Below are 22632 nucleotides of genomic sequence, written 5' to 3' on the forward strand. Positions count from 1 at the left end.
AAACTGGAGCAGTGGGCAGCAACTAACAGAATGGTTTTTAACAGGGAGAAATGCAAAGTACTACATCTGGGCAATAAAAATGAAAAAAGCATATATAGAATGGGAGGAATAGGGCTAAGTGACAGCACATGTGAAAAAGACTTGGGTATACTAATAGATCACAGACTGAACATGAGTCAACAGTGTGATGCAGCAGCAAAAAAGGCAAATGCAATTCTAGGATGTATTAACAGAAGCATACAGTCTAGATCACGTGAAGTCATTATTTCCCTCTACTCCTCTTTGGTCAGACCTCATCTGGAATATTGTGTCCAATTTTGGGCACCACATTTTAAAAAAGACATCAACAAACTGGAGCAAGTTCAGAAAAGAGCGACCAGAATGGTGACCGGTCTGCAAACCCTGTCTTATGAGGAAAGGTTGCAGGATTTGGGAATGTTTAGTTTGCAAAAGAGAAGACTGAGAGGAGACTTAATAGCTGTCTACAAATATCTAAAGGGCTGTCACATTGTAGAAGGATCAACTTTATTCTCATTTGCACAAGGAAAGACTAGAAGCAATGGGATGAAACTGAATGGGAGGAGACACAGATTAGATATTAGAAAAAACTTTTTGACAGTTAGAGTGATCAATGAGTGGAACAGACTGCCACGAGAAGTGGTGAGTTCTCCTTCAATAGAAGTCTTCAAACAGAGGCTGGACAGACATCTGACTGGGATGATTTAGCGAATCCTGCTTTGAGCAGGGGGTTGGACCAGATGGCCCAGGAGGTCCCTTCCAACTCTACGATTCTATGATTCTATATCTAAATTATAAGCAGAAGAAGACTAAGCAGTGTATGGGGGTGAGTCCGTTCCTCCTCGTGGTGCCCCTGGAAAATGCCTGCTGCTGCAGGCCAAACTGAACGCGGACAAATCCTGTTGTAAATCTTTTGTGACAGGCAGAACGGAAGGTGTAATCTTCAAACGTTTATAGATAACTACAGGAATGTCTGTCACAAATAAGAATATGATGAAGAATAGGAAGAAGATGAAGAAGTAGAATATGAAGAATAATAGTTGAATATGAAGAATGTAAAAAAAAAAAAGAATAGGAAGAAGGTGAAGAAGATGAATAAGGTGAAGAAGTTGATGAAAAAGATGCTGCTGCTGCTGAGGATCATGAAGGAGAAAGTGTGGAAGAAGTAAAAAAAAAAAAGTGAAGAGCATGGAAGTAGTGAAACATACATACCTGACAAAATATAAAAAAGGTTAACAGTCAATATCTTTGTAACTCCGAACGTCTTAAAAAAAAAAAAAAAAAAATTAATTCCTGCTATTCCATTTGATTGGGCTAAAGTTCTATGCCTTTAATGTCTCCTCCACCTCCCCCAATACATTCTACATTATTCTTAGTTGTTTTTCTTCATGTAGAATTAACCTACAAGGAAAGAAAGGGTTTTTTTTAATTCCGATACTTCGGTCCCATTGACTTGTATTGGTTTCCGGTACCGGAATCGGCGATACCTGATACTTTTTTGGTATCGGTCCGATCCAATCCGATCCGATATTTCACGATATCGCTCAACACTAGTAATGATACCATCAGGGCTGTGGAGTCGGTAAGCCAATCCTCTGACTCCTCAATTCCCATGGCTCCGACTCCCTCATACATGGATCAAGTGTAAGGGTATCGTTACACTAAGCGATGCACCAGCGATCCCGACAACGATATGGATCGCTGGTGCATCGCTAAGTGGTCGCTAGTGAGCTGCCACACAGGCAGATCTCACCAGCAACATAGCAGCGGTCGGGGGTCGCTACTTACCTGTCAGACGCGGCGATCCTGACGTCCTCCGCCCGCGTCCACGCGTCGCTCGTCTCCACAGCAGGAAGCGGCCAACGAGAAACGGTCCAGGGCGTTCTCGCGCGATCAGCGATAACCAGCGGGGGGAGCCGGTCAGAGGTAAGTATCAGACATAGCGATATCGCTAGCAATATCGCTGCTACGTCACAAAATCAGTGACGCCATAGCGGTATCGCTAGCAATATCGCTGCTACGTCACAAAATCAGTGACGCCATAGCGGTATCGCTATGTGTAACGGGCCCTTAAGTGATACATTTCCTGCAGTAAAATGGTGACATCTGGCTTTTAATCATTATTATGATAGAATAATCAAGACATTTAGATAGAACATAAAATATATTTATTGGAAAACAACTTTAGAGCAAAAAACTTTTGTATATTTACAATTTATTATACACTATGCAGTAAATGGAAAAAACTTTCCAACTTCTTGCTGTTCTTTGCAGCCGCTTCTGGGCACTACGGGGAGGAGTTCCATCCTCGATTCTGCACCTTATCTATAATTTGGCTTTGGATCTCGGTAATCTATCCTCATGAATGGCTCAGATACCAGAACACTGTACATGCATGCAGGATGTTTTTGCTATGTACATACTTCTGTGTTTTCTATGATTTGTTATTGGGATTATTTGTTTCCTTGTAACAGTACTTTGTTTTTCTATTTCTGATACATTTCTTTTATATTTGCAGCGATAAAGTAATTAAGGCTCTGATAGAGCCGAAACGTCAAGTGTTTATATCGCTTCCCCTATATATTCTTGCTTGCTCCCACAAAATTGTGTATAATAAAATTTATACTAATTAGCATGAAATCCATATGAGTGTGTGGTGAATTTAAATTATACTAACATTTGTGCAGTCTATGAACTTGTTCTGGGAAATAGAATTGCCTCCATCAGATCCTCCTTCATAGATGACCTCACTTCTGACCTCATTATTCTAAGGCCAGAGAACAACCTCTCTACAGTAACTTGGGCTGGTGGCAAAGCTGTAGCCACTTGGGCACATGATGAATGATTGAACTCTTCTTTTCCTTCAAGAGCAGGTGAAAAAAGTTGCTGAAATCCTGTCAATCAGTTTTCTATGAGAGTGAAATCTTTTTCCCTGCAGCAATGCTTTGCCTGCTTCATGTCATCCAAATACTTGTTGTCGTAGTTGCTTTTCGTTCTGACCCAAAGTCAGGTAAGCTAGATCACCAGTGAGTCCAGATTAGGAGTTTCGCCCTTAATTTACAAGCGCTTGGAGACAAAAGAGACTGCTCACATACGGGCCGTGGGCAGATCACTTTATCTGACGTAATGAAACACAACGCAATCTGTTATGAATGAGTCACCGGAGGAGGAGAAAAAAATACAAGCTAAGTCCAGAAAACCGGAGAGGTTGGTAGCTCTCGGATTGCAGACCCCTGATCCTATTCACCACAACTAACAGTAGCCGTGGGGGTTCCTACGGTGCCCTAGACCCCTCATCACAGCCGGAGAACTACATAAGCCTAAAGAAGGAAAGGGGAAATCTAAACTGCCCCAGAGCAGACCCCAAAGCAATAGGCAGCCCCCAACATGTATTGTCGGTGAAAAACAGATGAAAACACAAACACAGACAGAAAGACAGGCTGAGCAAACGATGGGGCCCAACTAACTAGATAGGACAGGACAGAAAAGATGCTGGCTGCAATCCGCAAAAAACCCTACAAAAATGTCCCAACCGTCTGATAGGAAAAAAAGGCCCTGATGTCGCTAGACTTCAAAATCACTATATCAGCACTCAGGTATATTCTGAAAACAGTGCACAGAGATCAACTGATCAAAGACAAAAATGGAATTCAGCCAGTCCCAACCAGGACTGGCTGAATACAAACACTAAGGAAACCAGACAAAATCTCATGGAATAGCAGCCAGGGCAAAACTTAGCTTTTAGTAGACAAGAACTAAAACTGGATGCCAGAGCTCAGAGCAGAAAGGATCACCAGCAAACCCTGCAGGGCGTCGGCTGCCTTATATCCACTCAGAAATTCCAGATGTCCAATCACACTCCGCCTGTTCAGATAACAGGTTCTTCCCATCCCAATCAATTTCACTACCTCTCTTCACCAGCAGAGGGAGTTCATCAGACATCAAAGGTGAAGGGGAAAATGAACTCACAACAGTACCTCGCCCTTGAGGAGGGGTCACCGAACCCTCATCCACGCCACCAGGGCGATCAGGATGGGCCCGATGAAAAGCGCGAACCAATCTTTCGGCATGAATATCGGATGCAAGGACCCAAGAATTATCCTCCTGGCCATAACCCTTCCATTTAACCAAATACTGGAGTCTCAGTGTAACCAGACGAGAATCCAGTATCTTCTCAACCTCATATTCCACATTACCTTCAACCAATACAGGGTCAGGAGGTGCCACCACAGGAACTACTGGCTCAACAAACCTCTTTAACAGAGACTTATGAAACACGTTATGGATCTTGAATGTAACAGGAAGAGCCAATCGAAAAGAGACCGGATTAAGAATCTCCAAAATCTTGTAAGGTCCAATAAATCTAGGTTTAAACTTTGGAGAAGCCACCTTCATAGAGATATTCTTTGATGACAACCAAACCATATCACCCACCTTAAACCGGGGACCAATGGTCCTATGCCGGTTGGAAAACCGCTGGGCCTTTTCCTGGGAGAGAGACAACTTATCCACCACTTAGACCCAGATCTGGTGCATTCTCTCCACCACAGTGTCAACACCTGGGCAGGCAGAAGACTCCACCTGCCCTTAAGAGAATCGAGGATGAAACCCAAAGTTACAAAACAAAGGTGACATCAAAGTCGCAGAACTAGCTCTATTATTTAAAGCAAATTCGGCCAAGGGCAAAAATGAAATCCAATCATCCTGATCAGCAGAAATAAAACATCTCAAATACGACTCCAAAGTCTGGTTTGTTCTCTCCGTCTGCCCATTGGTCTGAGGGTGAAACGCAGAGGAGAACTGAATTCCCAGCTTGGAACAGAAAGTCCTCCAAAATCTAGAAACAAACTGAACTCCTCTGTCAGATACAATGTTCTCAGGAATCCCGTGCAAGCGAACCACCTGTTGCAAAAACAAGGGCACCAACTCTGAGGAAGAAGGCAACTTAGGGAGTGGTACAAGATGGACCATCTTAGAGAATCTATCACAAATCACCCAAATAACAGTCATTCTCTGAGAGACAGGCATATCAGAGATAAAATCCATTGAAATATGGGTCCATGGCCTCCTGGGCACCGGCAAAGGCATCAACAACCCACTATAGCGAGAACAAGGTTTAGACCGGGAGCAAGTCCCACAGGACTGCACAAAATTCCTGACATCACGAGACAAGGCGGGCCACCAAAAAGACCGACTCACCAAATCTCTAGTACCAAAAATACCTGGATGACCAGCCAATGCGGAGCAATGAACCTCAGACATCACTCTCTTCCTCCACTGATCAGGAACATACAATTTTCCAATGGGACAACGCTCAGGTTTGTCCTCCTGAAACTCTTCCAGAGCACATCTCAAATCGGGCGACATGGCAGAAAGAACTACCCCCTCACCTAAGATGGTAGCAGGCTTGGTCACAATAGGAGAATCAGCAAAGAAACTCCTAGAGAGGGCGTCTGCCTTGACATTCTTAGTGCCTGGAAGAAAAGAGACCACAAAATCAAAACGTGTGAAAAACAAGGCCCACCTAGCCTGTCTAGGACTCAAGCGTTTGGCCGACTCCAGGTAAATCAAATTCTTGTGGTCAGTAAGGACCACGACTTGATGTTTTCTGTCATGAATGAGTCACCGGAGGAGAAAAAAAATACAAGCTAAGTCCAGAAAACCGGAGAGGTTGGTAGCTCTCGGATTGCAGACCCCTGATCCTATTCACCACAACTTCCTATTCACCACAACTAACAGTAGCCGTGGGGGGTTCCTATGGTGCCCTAGACCCCTCGTCACAGCCGGAGAACTACATAAGCCTATAGAAGGAAAGGGGAAATCTAAACTGCCCCAGAGCAGACCCCAAAGCAATAGACAGCCCCCAACATGTATTGTCGGTGAAAAACAGATGAAAACACAAACACAGACAGAAAGACAGGCTGAGCAAACGATGGGGCCCAACTAACTAGATAGGACAGGACAGAAAAGATGCTGGCTGCAATCCGCAAAAAACCCTACAAAAATGTCCCAACCGTCTGATAGGAAAAAAGGCCCTGAAGTCGCTAGATTTCAAAATCACTATATCAGCACTCAGGTATATTCTGAAAACAGAGCAAAGAGATCAACTGATCAGAGACAAAAATGGAATTCAGCCAGTCCTAACCAGGACTGGCTGAATACAAACACTAAGGAAACCAGACAAAATCTCATGGAATAATAGCAGGGCAAAACTTAGCTTTTAGTAGACAAGAACTAAAACTGGATGCCAGAGCTCAGAGCAGAAAGGATCACCAGCAAACCCTGCAGGGCGTCGGCTGCCTTATATCCACTCAGAAATTCCAGATGTCCAAACACACTCTGCCTGTTCAGATAACAGGTTCTTCCCATCCCAATCAATTTCACTACCTCTCTTCACCAGCAGAGGGAGTTCATCAGACATCAAAGGTGAAGGGGAAAATGAACTCACAACAGCAATCTTTTATACCATTTACAACAATATGTAATTCTATGGGGCTCATGTGGCCCTCACCATCACCCACCATCACCTCAGGGTCATACCATGTTTACAATGTACCCAGAACATGTTGCTGACTATTGAGAACATACAGTTGTGGCCAAAAGTATTGACACCCCTGCAATTTTGTCAGATAATACTCAGTTTCTTCCTGAAAATGATTGCAAACAAATTCTTTGGTATTATTATCTTCATTTAATTTGTCTTAAATGAAAAAACACAAAAAGAATTGTCCTAAAGCCAAATTGGATATAATTCCACAGCAAACATAAAAAAGAGGGTGGAGTAAAGTTTTGGCACTGTTCGAAAAATAATGTGATGCTTCTCTAATTTGTGTAATTAACAGCACCTGTAACTTACCTGTGGCACCCAACAGGTGTTGGCAATCACTAAATCACACTTGCAGCCAGTTGACATGGATTAAAGTTGACTCAACCTCTGTCCTGTGTCCTTGTGTGTACCACATTGAGCATGGAGAAAAGAAAGAAGACCAAAGAACTGTCTGAGGACTTGAGAAACCAAATTGTGAGGAAGCATGAGCAATCTCAAGGCTACAAGTCCATCTCCAAAGACCTGAATGTTCCTGTGTCTACCGTGCGCAGTGTCATCAAGAAGTGTAAAGCCCATGGCACTGTGGCTAACCTCCCTAGATGTGGACGGAAAAGAAAAATTATTTCAACGCAAGATTGTGCGGATGTTGGATAAAGAACTCGACTAACATCCAAACAAGTTCAATCTGCCCTGCAGTCCGAGGGTACAACAGTGTCAACCCGTACTATCTGTCGGCGTCTGAATGAAAAGGGACTGTATGGTAGGAGACCCAGGAAGACCCCACTTCTTACCCCGAGACATAAAAAAGCCAGGCTGGAGTTTGCCAAAACTTACCTGAAAAAGCATAAAACATTTTGGAAGAATGTTCTCTGGTCAGATGAGACAAAAGTAGAGCTTTTTGGGCAAAGGCATCAACACAGAGTTTACAGGAGAAAAAAAGAGGCATTCAAAGAAAAGAACACGGTCCCTACAGTCAAACATGGCGGAGGTTCCCTGATGTTTTGAGGTTGCTTTGCTGCCTCTGGCACTGGACTGCTTGACCGTGTGCATGGCATTATGAAGTCAGAAGACTACCAACAAATTTTGCAGCATAATGTAGGGCCCAGTGTGAGAAAGCTGGGTCTCCCTCAGAGGTCATGGGTCTTCCAGCAGGACAATGACCCAAAACACACTTCAAAAAGCACTAGAAAATGGTTTGAGAGAAAGCACTGGAGACTTCTAAGGTGGCCAGCAATGAGTCCAGACCTGAATCCCATAGAACACCTGTGGAGAGATCTAAAAATGGCAGTTTGGAGAAGGCACCCTTCAAATATCAGGGACCTGGAGCAGTTTGCCAAAGAAGAATGGTCTAAAATTCCAGCAGAGCATTGTAAGAAACTCATTGATGGTTACCGGAAGCGGGTGGTCGCAGTTATTTTGGTTAAAGGTTGTGCAACCAAGTATTAGGCTGATGGTGCCAATACTTTTGTCTGGCCCATTTTTGGAGTTTTGTGTGAAATGATCAATGTTTTGCTTTTTGCTTCATTGTCTTTTGTGTTCTTTTTCAATTAAGACAAATTAAATGAAGATAATGATACCAAAGAATTTGTGTTTGCAATCATTTTCAGGAAGAAACGGAGTATTATCTGACAAAATTGCAGGGGTGTCAATACTTTTGGCCACAATTGTATAAGAAGCATTTTTCCCACATGAAGAGGAGACAGGCAAACTGCAGCTTCATAAGAATAAATGAAAGGCAAAAGGCAAATCAATAATTAAAGCAATTAAAGGGATATAAAGGCAAACCATTAACTCTTCTAGATCATTGTCGAAATCAAACTCCTCATTTGATGATGAAGGAACAGCAGTAGCAGCGCTGGCAGGACCCGAGTCCTCTTGCTCTTGGCCACTCATCCTAACCGCTACCTCAGTCAGAGCTTCTTTTCCTTTAGTAAGCTGTTGATCATCAAGCAGTATACGATGACTCGGGTCCACATAAACAGCTGTCAGAAGAATTTTATTTTCCAATAGCTGTGTCTCTCTCCATTTCATTGAAGCAGCAATGCCATCTGCAATTAAACCTCCTCTTTGGGTCAAGCAAAACAAGTTCTTCGACTCCTTTATAAAAATGCCAGGATTTAAATCCTCAGCTTGTAACTTTTTAGTTACTGTAAATGGGTGATGAAGCAAATCATTCAATTCAGTCATCTGTGTCCATTAACCTTCATGTAGTGTTACCAGAGGGTTGAACATCATATTAGGAGCAGGGAAGGGGACCAGCGATGCCTCACCGGAATCCAGATGAACACAGGTGCCAGGAACAAGTGGCTGGATACCACTCATTAGCAATAGAAGATTTTAATGAATAGATGCCTGGTGATGGAACTTTCTTCCTTTATTCATTATTGCTATTACCTGAGGGTTGGCCATATCTACAAGGAAGGGTTTCAGCTCACGCCATCTCTCAATCATTAAGTTGGCGCTACCCCACCGAGTGACTTGATCCACAATTGCCCCTTTTCCAGCACGTCTCTTCAAGATGGAATCAATTTTAGGGGTTCTGGCAGCAATTGCTAATTTCCTCACTTTGCTAATCAGATTTCCAGCATGTCCCTCTTGCAGACTATCTCTTATTGCCAGCTGCAGCGTGTGCACAACACAACCCATGTGATGAATAGGAAAGAGGCGTGAAGCAGCTTCAACAAGATCATCAAAGTGTAAAGAATCATTTTGCTGTTCTTCTGTAGTAATATCTGTTGTTCCTCCGTTATGGGAACAGGACTGTGGCCTTCCGTCTCCAGCATACCGAATGTGAAATGTTCTTCTAGCTGCTGTTCACCTTCATTAAGGTACTGTGACACTTAGCGATGTACCAGCGATCCCGACCAGCGATATGACGCGGTCAGGATCGCTGGTACATCGCTAAGTGGTCGCTAGTGAGCTGCCACACAGGCAGATCTCACCAGCGACATAGCAGGGGTCGGGGGTCGCTACTTACCTGTCAGACGCGGCGATCCTGACGTCCTCCCGCCTGGCTCCACTCTCGTCTCTCCACAGGAAGCGCCCGACGAGAAACGGTCCAGGACGTTCTCGCGCGATCAACGATAACCAGCGGGGAGCGGTCGGATGTAAGTGTCACACATAGCGATATCGCTATAACGTCACAAAAACCAGTGCCATTATAGCGATATCGCTTAGTGTGACAGGCCCTTTACTCCCATTCATCAGTGTAATTGCACTTATCATGTGTGAAGCATTGTCCGTTACAATAGCAAGAACCTGTTCTTTTTTGAGTTCGTAATCTTGTGGGACTTTTTCCACTAAGGCCTGGAGAAACTGGCTGCTGTGAGGAGCTTTAGTATCTTTTACTGTGAGCTTCTTAGTAACTTTTTTGTTGTCACAAACATATCGAATGTTGATGGCAAAATAGTTCACTCTGTGACGTGTGCAGGCGTCCGTTTTAAGAAACATGATGCGTCTCTTGAGTCTTTTTAAGATCTTCCTTTTGGTTAAAGGCTTCTTCAATCACTCATTTTCTAATACTTTCTCTTTCCAGAGAAACACCAAGTTTGCGGCCATTTCTCCATTAAGAGCTGTAAAAGCCGGTCGTGCCAATAGTGATAATGGTACACCGTCCTTCACAACAAGCTGGAGGAGCCGTCTCTGTTATTTTTCCCCTTATCTGTAGAGGAGGAGGTCCACTACTTATCATGAACATAAACTGCAGCACAGATTCACCTCAGCTAAAGCCCCCGTTACACACTGCGATATCGCTAGCAATATCGCTGTAAAGTCACCGATTTTGTGATGTAGCAGCGATATTGCTACATGTGATACTTACCTCCGACCGGCTCCCCCGCTGATTATCGCTGATCGCGCGAGAAGGTCCTGGATCATTTCTCGTCGGGCGCTTCCTGTGGAGAGACGAGCGACGCGGGCAGGAGGACGTCAGGATCGCCGCGTCTGACGGGTAAGTAGCGACCCCCGTCCCCAGCGATGTCGCTGGTGAGATCTGCCTGTGTGGCAGCTCACTAGCGACCACTTAGCGATGCACCAGCGATCCTCACCGCGTCATATCGTTGTCAGGATCGCTGGTGCATCGTTAAGTGTAACGGTACCCTAAAGGTCTACACCTGAGATCAGGAATAGGACAGACATTTAGAGGACAATTCATAACTTTCCCAAATTCTTATGAAAAAAATATTCCCCACAAACTGCATTGGACTATTGTACCCAATTTATTATATATTTTAGGAGTCGGTTCATTTTATACCAACTCCAGTTTCTGACTCCACCAAAATGGGCTCCACCTCTGACTCCACAGCCCTGGATTCCATCTCCTAAGTATTTTAGAGTTCTTCTCTTGTGCAATCCCAGCGCTAGCAAGTTTATGAGTGAAGAGAAACCCCCTTTCCCATTCCTGAGGAGACAAGCTCATCCCCAAGTCGTTCTCCCACGCCTGCTGAAATGTTAACTTCTCCGCTTCACCCTCTCTGCTCCATCCCCCATAAATCACTGGTATAGCATGTGGAGGCTTATTTTCTTCTATGACCAATTTCTCAAAAAAGGTGAAACCTGAGATCAAAATGTTATCAAAATTATGTGCCACTAAGAAGGATTGTAATTGCAAGTATTCAAACCACCTAACTTTCTCATTTGGAATCTGAGCCTGTATAAAGACACCTGAAAGACGCGGGTATCCTCCACTGCCCTCCGACCGAGAAAAGATCCACGCCAGTATCCGGGAGAAAGGATGGACTGAAAAACATTGTTCTGAGTGGGCTAGTATTCCTACCTGGGAACCCCTTCTTTCTCACAGTGTGCCATATTTTAACCCCTTTGCGACCCAGCCTGTTTTCACCTTCCTGACCGGGCCAATCTTAACAATTCTGACTACTGTCCCTTTATGAGGTAATAACTCTGGAACGCTTCAAGGGATCCGGGTGACTCTGAGAATGTTTTCTCATGACATATTGTACTTTATGACATTTGTACTATTCATTCCTGCTGTCACTAGCGCTGCGCCTTTGTTGCACCTAGGTCTCTTTCTGACACTCAGCCATATTATCATCTTGTCTATTCATATATTAGTTATTTTATTACTAGAGAACTCACTATGTGATTTTACTTTGGAAATCATTTTGTATCCAAATCCGGCTTTAAACTTCTCCACAACAGTATCACGGACCTGCCTGTTTTGTTCCTTGGTCTTCATGATGCTGTCTGTGCTTCAAACAGAACCTTGAGACTATCACAGAGCAGGTGCATTTATACGGGGACTTGATTACACACAGGTGGATTATATTTATCATCATTAGTCATTTAGGACAACATTGGATCATTCAGAGATCCACAATGAACTCCTGGAGCGAGTTTGCTGCAATGAAAGTAAAGGGGATGAATAATATTGCACGCCCCACTTTTCAGTTTTAGACTTTCCACAAAAATTTAAAATAAGCAATAAATTTCGTTCAACTTCACAATTGTGTTCCACTTGTTGTTGATTCTTCACCAAAAATTTACTTTTGGAATCTTTATGTTTGAAGCATGATGTGTGGGAAAAGGCTGAAAAGTTCCAGGGGGCCAAATACTTTCGCAAGGCACTGTATATTGCCAGTGCAAATAAATTCAAGAGGCCCCAAAAGTACAAATTAGCAGAGGTTAAATAATCCCCTAGTGAGGAGTAACCAACAAAATAGTCCCTCGCTAATCAGTCATCAGGTCATAACCCCATACTTATTCCTTATCTATGCCTGTCAAGAGAACAGCACGCTACGCTGCGCGGCAACAGCCCCCAGAAGAAGCCCACGTGAAACGCGCGTCGGGGCGTAACGTGCAGTTCTCTTGACAACCATGGGTAAGGAATAAGTATGGGGTTATGACCTGATGACTGATTAGCGAGGGACTATTTTGTTGGATACTCCTCACTAGGGGATTAACCTCATAAATGAAAATGTTATGCAACCAGTGGCGCTGCGTGAAGGATAGAACAGCCACAAATCTACAGACAACACCACCTTGTTTGTCTGAATAATAAAAAAACTAAAAATATGTAAATATTTGCGCTAATAATATCCCATCTAAAAATAAATCACTGCAAAACCAATTATGAACTAGCCGAAAGAAATAATTAATACCTCCCCCTTAGATTTTTAAAGTCATGCAGGACTTTTAATACAGATGAGTCACAATCATCCACCCAAAATTACCTTAGTTTGTTTGAGTCACTGTTCACACTATACGCGGTAATGCAAAGAGCAGCAAGGAATAATCCTTCTCCTGCTCCGCTTGTATACACTCAGTGGTTGTGCCTTCACTGATATCGATAAGAGTCAATAAAAACGGGGCAGGTACAATGTTCACCTCTGATATAGTCCAGGGTAGCGGGTGATGTTCCGGCCGGTAACAATCGCCCTGCTAGCCGCTACACCACCACTCAAAAGCGGAAGATGCGCCGGAGATATGGCTTGAGCTGGCAAGGTGCAGGACCTTGCGTCACGTCACAGTCACGTGATTTAATCACGTGATTGGCTTAAAGAAAGCGGTCAGGACCAAACTACCAATCCTACGCGTTTCGGAAACTTCCTTCATCAAGGATCCCTGATGAGGGAAGCGCGTAGGATTGGTAGTTTGGTCCTGACTGCTTTCCTACTTTCATGTTTACAAGTATTGGTGGAGTTTTCCTATGGTTAATGCCATTTGGTGGTTTGGGCAATCTTCTCACCACTACATGACAGGATGTTTTCTGCCGATGGGTTTTTGTATTTTTTGTACTTTATGACAGCAGAAAAATTTCTGATATAATTTGCGTTTTTTGTGAAAAAAAAAACGGAAATTTGGTGAAAAATCACAATTTTTCAAATGTTAGTTTTTATGCCCTTAAATGAGACTCATATCGCACAGAACAGTTAATAAATAACATTTCTTGCCTCGAAACACGGGGGGGGGGGGCACCACACACACACGGGGGGCCTCCTCCTCACCACACACACGGGGGGGGTCTCCTCCTCACCACACACACAGGGGGGTCTCCTCCTCACCACACACACGGGGGGGCCTCCTCCTCACCACACACACAGGGGGGGCCTCCTCCTCACCAGACACACACGGGGGGGGCCCCTCCTCACCACACACACACGGGGGGGGCCTCCTCCTCACCACACACACACAGGGGGGTCTCCTCCTCCTCACCGCACACACACCGGGGGGGGGGAGCCTCCTCACCACACACACACACACCGGGGGGCTCCTCCTCACCACACACACGGGGAGGTCTCCTCCTCACCACACACACGGGGGGGGCACCACACACACACGGGGGGGCTCCTGCTCCTCACCGCACACACACCGGGAGGGGGGGGAGCCTCCTCACCACACACACACACACACCGGGGGGCTCCTCCTCACCACACACATGGGGGGGGCGCCCCCTCCTCATCACACACACACACACACGGGGGGGCCTCCTCCTCATCTCACACACACACACGGGGGGGCCTCCTCCTCATCACACACACACGGGGGGGCCTCCTCCTCATCACACACACACGGGGGGGCCTCCTCCTCATCACACACACACGGGGGGGCCTCCTCCTCATCACACACACACGGGGGGCCTCCTCCTCATCACACACACACACGGGGGGGGCTCCTCCTTATCATCACACACACACGGGGGGGGCCTCCTCCTCATCACACACACACGGGGGGGCCTCCTCCTCATCACACACACACACACGGGGGGGGGGCTCCTCCTTATCATCACACACACACACACACGGGGGGGGCCTCCTCCTCATCACACACACACGGGGGGGGCCTCCTCCTCATCACACACACACGGGGGGGCCTCCTCCTCATCACACACACACACGGGGGGGCTCCTCCTCATCACACACACACACGGGGGGGCCTCCTCCTCATCACACACACACACACGGGGGGGGCTCCTCCTTATCATACACACACACACACGGGGGGGCCTCCTCCTCATCACACACACGGGGGGGGCCTCCTCCTCATCACACACACACGGGGAGGGCCTCCTCCTCATCACACACACACACGGGGGGGGGCCTCCTCCTCATCACACACACACGGGGGGTCTCCTCCTCATCACACACACACGGGGGGGGGCCTCCTCCTCATCATCACACACACACGGGGGGGGGGCCTCCTCCTCATCACACACACACGGGGGGGGCCTCCTCCTCATCACACACACACACGGGGGGGCCTCCTCCTCATCACACACACGGGGGGGCCTCCTCCTCATCACACACACACACACGGGGGGGGCCTCCTCCTCATCACACACACACACGGGAGGGCTCCTCCTTATCATCACACACACACGGGGGGGCCTCCTCCTCATCACACACACGGGGGGGGCCTCCTCCTCATCACACACACGGGGGGGGCCTCCTCCTCATCACACACACGGGGGGGCCTCCTCCTCATCACACACACACACGGGGGGGCCTCCTCCTCATCACACACACACACGGGGGGGCTCCTCCTTATCATCACACACACACGGGGGGGCCTCCTCCTCATCACACACACGGGGGGGCTCCTCCTCATCACACACACACACGGGGGGGCCTCCTCCTCATCACACACACACACGGGGGGGCCTCCTCCTCATCACACACACACACGGGGGGGGCCTCCTCCTCATCACACACACGGGGGGGGCCTCCTCCTCATCACACACACACGGGGGGGGCCTCCTCCTCATCACACACACACGGGGGGGGCCTCCTCCTCACCACCACACACACGGGGGGGCCTCCTCCTCATCACACACACGGGGGGGGGCTCCTCCTCACCACCACACACGGGGGGGCCTCCCCCTCACCACCACACACACGGGGGGGGGGGCCTCCTCCTCACCACCACACACACGGGGGGGGGGCCTCCTCCTCACCACCACACACACGGGGGGGGGGCCTCCTCCTCACCACCACACACACGGGGGGGGGGCCTCCTCCTCACCACCACACACACGGGGGGGGGCCTCCTCCTCACCACCACACACACGGGGGGGGGCCTCCTCCTCACCACCACACACACGGGGGGGGCCTCCTCCTCACCACCACACACACGGGGGGGGCCTCCTCCTCACCACCACACACACGGGGGGGGCCTCCTCCTCATCACACACACACGGGGGGGGCCTCCTCCTCACCACCACACACACGGGGGGGCCTCCCCCTCACCACCACACACACGGGGGGGCCTCCTCCTCACCACCACACACACGGGGGGGCCCCCTCCTCATCACACACACGGGGGGGGGCCTCCTCCTCACCACCACACACACGGGGGGGCCCCCTCCTCATCACACACACGGGGGGGGGCCTCCTCCTCATCACACACACACGGGGGGGCCTCCCCCTCACCACCACACACACGGGGGGGCCCCCTCCTCATCACACACACGGGGGGGGCCTCCTCCTCATCACACACACACGGGGGGGCCTCCCCCTCACCACCACACACACGGGGGGGGCCTCCTCCTCATCACACACACACGGGGGGGGGCCTCCCCCTCACCACCACACACACGGGGGGGGCCTCCTCCTCATCACACACACACGGGGGGGGCCTCCTCCTCACCACCACACACACGGGGGGGCCTCCCCCTCACCACCACACACACGGGGGGGCCTCCTCCTCACCACCACACACACGGGGGGGCCTCCTCCTCATCACCACACACACGGGGGGGCCCCCTCCTCATCACCACACACACGGGGGGGCCCCCTGCTCATCACACACACGGGGGGGGCCTCCTCCTCACCACCACACACATGGGGGGGCCCCCTCCTCATCACACACACGGGGGGGCCTCCTCCTCATCACACACACACGGGGGGGCCCCCTCCTCATCACACACACACGGGGGGGGGCCCCCTCCTCATCACACACACGGGGGCCCCCTCCTCATCACACACACGGGGGGGCCTCCCCCTCACCACACACACACGGGGGGGCCTCCCCCTCACCACACACACACGGGGGGGCCTCCCCCTCACCACCACACACGCGGGGGGGCCCCATCCTCATCACACACACGGGGGGGCCTCCTCCTCATCACACACACACGGGGGGGGGGCCTCCCCCTCACCACCACACACGGGGGGGGCCTCCTCCTCACCACCACACACATGGGGGGGCCCCCTCCTCATCACACACACGGGGGGGCCTCCTCCTCATCACACACACACGGGGGGGCCTCCTCCTCATCACACACACACGGGGGGGGCCCCCTCCTCATCACACACACGGGGGCCCCCTCCTCATCACACACACGGGGGGGCCTCCCCCTCACCACACACACACGGGGGGGCCTCCCCCTCACCACCACACACGCGGGGGGGCCCCATCCTCATCACACACACGGGGGGGCCTCCTCCTCATCACACACACACGGGGGGGGGGCCTCCCCCTCACCACCACACACGGGGGGGGGCCTCCTCCTCATCACACACACGGGGGGGCCTCCCCCTCACCACCACACACGCGGGGGGGCCCCATCCTCATCACACACACGGGGGGGCCTCCTCCTCATCACACACACACGGGGGGGGGGCCTCCCCCTCACCACCACACACGGGGGGGGCCTCCTCCTCATCACACACACGGGGGGGCCTCCCCCTCACCAACACACACACGGGGGGGCCTCCTCCTCATCACACACACGGAGGGGGCTCCTCCTCATCACACACACGGGGGGGCCTCCTCCTCATCACACACACGGAGGGGGCTCCTCCTCATCACACACACGGGGGGGCCTCCTCCTCATCACACACACACAGGGGGGGCCTCCTCCTCATCACACACACGGGGGGGGCCTCCTCCTCATCACACACACGGGGGGGCCTCCCCCTCACCAACACACACACGGGGGGGCCTCCTCCTCATCACACACACGGAGGGGGCTCCTCCTCATCACACACGGGGGGGGGGGCTCCTCCTCCTCATCACACACGGGGGCCGCGGCTCCTCATACAGCGGCTGACACCAGAGACAAAAGCCGGCACCTACCGCACTGCAGCAGCTACAGGACCTGTGGTGACGTCAGCGCCATGTGCCCAGGACGGGAGGAGCTCAGCATAGAAGTAGCGGTGAAGGACCTGTGAGCCTCTGGCATGCTGGGACTTGTAGTTCTCTCATAGGTTAGCAGCTTCCTGCTTCTCACAGAGTGAGCGGAGCTGAGTGATGACGTCATCCGGCCGCGCCTCCCACTGTGTGTGAGGAAGTGACAGGGAAGACGCTGCGGAGAGGTGAGTGTGTGTGTGTGGCAGATATAGGTCCTGTATAGACGGTGTATAGTGTATCCTGGAGCTTGTCAGGAGGAGACTGTGGAGTATGTGCAGATAATGGAGGAGTGCGAGTCCTGTATAGACGGTGTATAGTGTATCCTGGAGCTTGTCAGGAGGAGACTGTGGGGTATGTGCAGATAATGGAGGAGTGCGGGTCCTGTATAGACGGTGTATAGTGTATCCTGGAGCTTGTCAGGAGGAGACTGTGGGGTATGTGCAGATAATGGAGGAGTGCGAGTCCTGTATAGACGGTGTATAGTGTATCCTGGAGCTTGTCAGGAGGAGACTGTGGGGTATGTGCAGATAATGGAGGAGTGCGGGTCCTGTATAGACGGTGTATAGTGTGTCCTGGAGCTTGTCAGGAGGAGACTGTGGAGTATGTGCAGATAATGGGGGAGTGCGGGTCCTGTATAGACGGTGTATAGTGTATCCTGGAGCTTGTCAGGAGGAGACTGTGGAGTATGTGCAGATAATGGGGGAGTGCGGGTCCTGTATAGACGGTGTATAGTTTATCCTGGAGCTTGTCAGGAGGAGACTGTGGGGTATGTGCAGATAATGGGGGAGTGCGGGTCCTGTATAGACGGTGTATAGTGTATCCTGGAGCTTGTCAGGAGGAGACTGTGGGGTATGTGCAGATAATGGAGGAGTGCGGGTCCTGTATAGACGGTGTATAGTGTATCCTGGAGCTTGTCAGGAGGAGACTGTGGGGTATGTGCAGATAATGGAGGAGTGCGGGTCCTGTATAGACGGTGTATAGTGTATCCTGGAGCTTGTCAGGAGGAGACTGTGGGGTATGTGCAGATAATGGGGGAGTGCGGGTCCTGTATAGACGGTGTATAGTGTATCCTGGAGCTTGTCAGGAGGAGACTGTGGGGTATGTGCAGATAATGGAGGAGTGCGGGTCCTGTATAGACGGTGTATAGTGTGTCCTGGAGCTTGTCAGGAGGAGACTGTGGAGTATGTGCAGATAATGGAGGAGTGCAGGTCCTGTATAGACGATGTATAGTGTATCCTGGAGCTTGTCAGGAGGAGACTGTGGGGTATGTGCAGATAATGGAGGAGTGCGGGTCCTGTATAGACGGTGTATAGTGTATCCTGGAGCTTGTCAGGAGGAGACTGTGGGGTATGTGCAGATAATGGAGGAGTGCGGGTCCTGTATAGACGGTGTATAGTGTGTCCTGGAGCTTGTCAGGAGGAGACTGTGGAGTATGTGCAGATAATGGGGGAGTGCGGGTCCTGTATAGACGGTGTATAGTGTATCCTGGAGCTTGTCAGGAGGAGACTGTGGGGTATGTGCAGATAATGGAGGAGTGCGGGTCCTGTATAGACGGTGTATAGTGTATCCTGGAGCTTGTCAGGAGGAGACTGTGGGGTATGTGCAGATAATGGAGGAGTGCGGGTCCTGTATAGACGGTGTATAGTGTGTCCTGGAGCTTGTCAGGAGGAGACTGTGGAGTATGTGCAGATAATGGGGGAGTGCGGGTCCTGTATAGACGGTGTATAGTGTATCCTGGAGCTTGTCAGGAGGAGACTGTGGGGTATGTGCAGATAATGGAGGAGTGCGGGTCCTGTATAGACGGTGTATAGTGTGTCCTGGAGCTTGTCAGGAGGAGACTGTGGAGTATGTGCAGATAATGGAGGAGTGCGGGTCCTGTATAGACGGTGTATAGTGTATCCTGGAGCTTGTCAGGAGGAGACTGTGGGGTATGTGCAGATAATGGAGGAGTGCGGGTCCTGTATAGACGGTGTATAGTGTGTCCTGGAGCTTGTCAGGAGGAGACTGTGGAGTATGTGCAGATAATGGAGGAGTGCGGGTCCTGTATAGACGGTGTATAGTGTATCCTGGAGCTTGTCAGGAGGAGACTGTGGGGTATGTGCAGATAATGGAGGAGTGCGGGTCCTGTATAGACGGTGTATAGTGTATCCTGGAGCTTGTCAGGAGGAGACTGTGGAGTATGTGCAGATAATGGGGGAGTGCGGGTCCTGTATAGACGGTGTATAGTGTATCCTGGAGCTTGTCAGGAGGAGACTGTGGGGTATGTGCAGATAATGGAGGAGTGCGGGTCCTGTATAGACGGTGTATAGTGTATCCTGGAGCTTGTCAGGAGGAGACTGTGGAGTATGTGCAGATAATGGGGGAGTGCGGGTCCTGTATAGACGGTGTATAGTGTATCCTGGAGCTTGTCAGGAGGAGACTGTGGGGTATGTGCAGATAATGGAGGAGTGCGGGTCCTGTATAGACGGTGTATAGTGTATCCTGGAGCTTGTCAGGAGGAGACTGTGGGGTATGTGCAGATAATGGAGGAGTGCGGGTCCTGTATAGACGGTGTATAGTGTGTCCTGGAGCTTGTCAGGAGGAGACTGTGGAGTATGTGCAGATAATGGGGGAGTGCGGGTCCTGTATAGACGGTGTATAGTGTATCCTGGAGCTTGTCAGGAGGAGACTGTGGGGTATGTGCAGATAATGGAGGAGTGCGGGTCCTGTATAGACGGTGTATAGTGTGTCCTGGAGCTTGTCAGGAGGAGACTGTGGAGTATGTGCAGATAATGGAGGAGTGCGGGTCCTGTATAGACGGTGTATAGTGTATCCTGGAGCTTGTCAGGAGGAGACTGTGGGGTATGTGCAGATAATGGAGGAGTGCGGGTCCTGTATAGACGGTGTATAGTGTGTCCTGGAGCTTGTCAGGAGGAGACTGTGGAGTATGTGCAGATAATGGGGGAGTGCGGGTCCTGTATAGACGGTGTATAGTGTATCCTGGAGCTTGTCAGGAGGAGACTGTGGAGTATGTGCAGATAATGGAGGAGTGCGGGTCCTGTATAGACGGTGTATAGTGTATCCTGGAGCTTGTCAGGAGGAGACTGTGGAGTATGTGCAGATAATGGAGGAGTGCGGGTCCTGTATAGACGGTGTATAGTGTATCCTGGAGCTTGTCAGGAGGAGACTGTGGAGTATGTGCAGATAATGGAGGAGTGCGAGTCCTGTATAGACGGTGTATAGTGTATCCTGGAGCTTGTCAGGAGGAGACTGTGGAGTATGTGCAGATAATGGGGGAGTGCGGGTCCTGTATAGACGGTGTATAGTGTATCCTGGAGCTTGTCAGGAGGAGACTGTGGAGTATGTGCAGATAATGGGGGAGTGCGGGTCCTGTATAGACGGTGTATAGTGTATCCTGGAGCTTGTCAGGAGGAGACTGTGGAGTATGTGCAGATAATGGAGGAGTGCGGGTCCTGTATAGACGGTGTATAGTGTATCCTGGAGCTTGTCAGGAGGAGACTGTGGGGTATGTGCAGATAATGGAGGAGTGCGGGTCCTGTATAGACGGTGTATAGTGTATCCTGGAGCTTGTCAGGAGGAGACTGTGGAGTATGTGCAGATAATGGGGGAGTGCGGGTCCTGTATAGACGGTGTATAGTGTATCCTGGAGCTTGTCAGGAGGAGACTGTGGAGTATGTGCAGATAATGGAGGAGTGCGGGTCCTGTATAGACGGTGTATAGTGTATCCTGGAGCTTGTCAGGAGGAGACTGTGGAGTATGTGCAGATAATGGAGGAGTGCGGGTCCTGTATAGACGGTGTATAGTGTATCCTGGAGCTTGTCAGGAGGAGACTGTGGAGTATGTGCAGATAATGGAGGAGTGCGGGTCCTGTATAGACGGTGTATAGTGTATCCTGGAGCTTGTCAGGAGGAGACTGTGGAGTATGTGCAGATAATGGAGGAGTGCGGGTCCTGTATAGACGGTGTATAGTGTATCCTGGAGCTTGTCAGGAGGAGACTGTGGGGTATGTGCAGATAATGGAGGAGTGCGGGTCCTGTATAGACGGTGTATAGTGTATCCTGGAGCTTGTCAGGAGGAGACTGTGGGGTATGTGCAGATAATGGAGGAGTGCGGGTCCTGTATAGACGGTGTATAGTGTATCCTGGAGCTTGTCAGGAGGAGACTGTGGGGTATGTGCAGATAATGGAGGAGTGCGGGTCCTGTATAGACGGTGTATAGTGTATCCTGGAGCTTGTCAGGAGGAGACTGTGGGGTATGTGCAGATAATGGAGGAGTGCGGGTCCTGTATAGACGGTGTATAGTGTATCCTGGAGCTTGTCAGGAGGAGACTGTGGAGTATGTGCAGATAATGGAGGAGTGCGGGTCCTGTATAGACGGTGTATAGTGTATCCTGGAGCTTGTCAGGAGGAGACTGTGGGGTATGTGCAGATAATGGGGGAGTGCGGGTCCTGTATAGACGGTGTATAGTGTATCCTGGAGCTTGTCAGGAGGAGACTGTGGAGTATGTGCAGATAATGGAGGAGTGCGGGTCCTGTATAGACGGTGTATAGTGTATCCTGGAGCTTGTCAGGAGGAGACTGTGGAGTATGTGCAGATAATGGAGGAGTGCGGGTCCTGTATAGACGGTGTATAGTGTATCCTGGAGCTTGTCAGGAGGAGACTGTGGAGTATGTGCAGATAATGGGGGAGTGCGGGTCCTGTATAGACGGTGTATAGTGTATCCTGGAGCTTGTCAGGAGGAGACTGTGGAGTATGTGCAGATAATGGGGGAGTGCGGGTCCTGTATAGACGGTGTATAGTGTATCCTGGAGCTTGTCAGGAGGAGACTGTGGGGTATGTGCAGATAATGGAGGAGTGCGGGTCCTGTATAGACGGTGTATAGTGTATCCTGGAGCTTGTCAGGAGGAGACTGTGGGGTATGTGCAGATAATGGAGGAGTGCGGGTCCTGTATAGACGGTGTATAGTGTATCCTGGAGCTTGT

The 22632-nt window shown here is 50.0% G+C and overlaps 2 protein-coding genes across 5 annotated transcripts in view; one reads left to right on the forward strand and one right to left on the reverse strand.

Moving 5' to 3' along the window:
* The window catches only part of LOC141065418 (uncharacterized), a 289170-nt gene extending 271449 nt beyond the window's left edge, over positions 1-17721 (reverse strand). For 3 of the 4 annotated variants that reach the window (XM_073557898.1, XM_073557899.1, XM_073557896.1), the window contains exon 1: positions 17597-17721. The gene's annotated coding sequence lies outside the window, so the exon portion shown is untranslated. The remainder of the gene's footprint in view (positions 1-17596) is intronic. The other variant, XM_073557897.1, reaches the window with a different exon arrangement.
* LOC141065414 (uncharacterized) overlaps positions 17703-22632 on the forward strand; it is a 70791-nt gene continuing 65861 nt past the window's right edge. The window contains exon 1 of the mRNA XM_073557888.1: positions 17703-17835. The gene's annotated coding sequence lies outside the window, so the exon portion shown is untranslated. The remainder of the gene's footprint in view (positions 17836-22632) is intronic.

This window comes from Dendrobates tinctorius, unplaced genomic scaffold (genome assembly GCF_039654945.1).
Source record: "Dendrobates tinctorius isolate UK_male_01 unplaced genomic scaffold, ASM3965494v1 ptg000251l, whole genome shotgun sequence".
Lineage (NCBI taxonomy): Eukaryota > Metazoa > Chordata > Amphibia > Anura > Dendrobatidae > Dendrobates > Dendrobates tinctorius.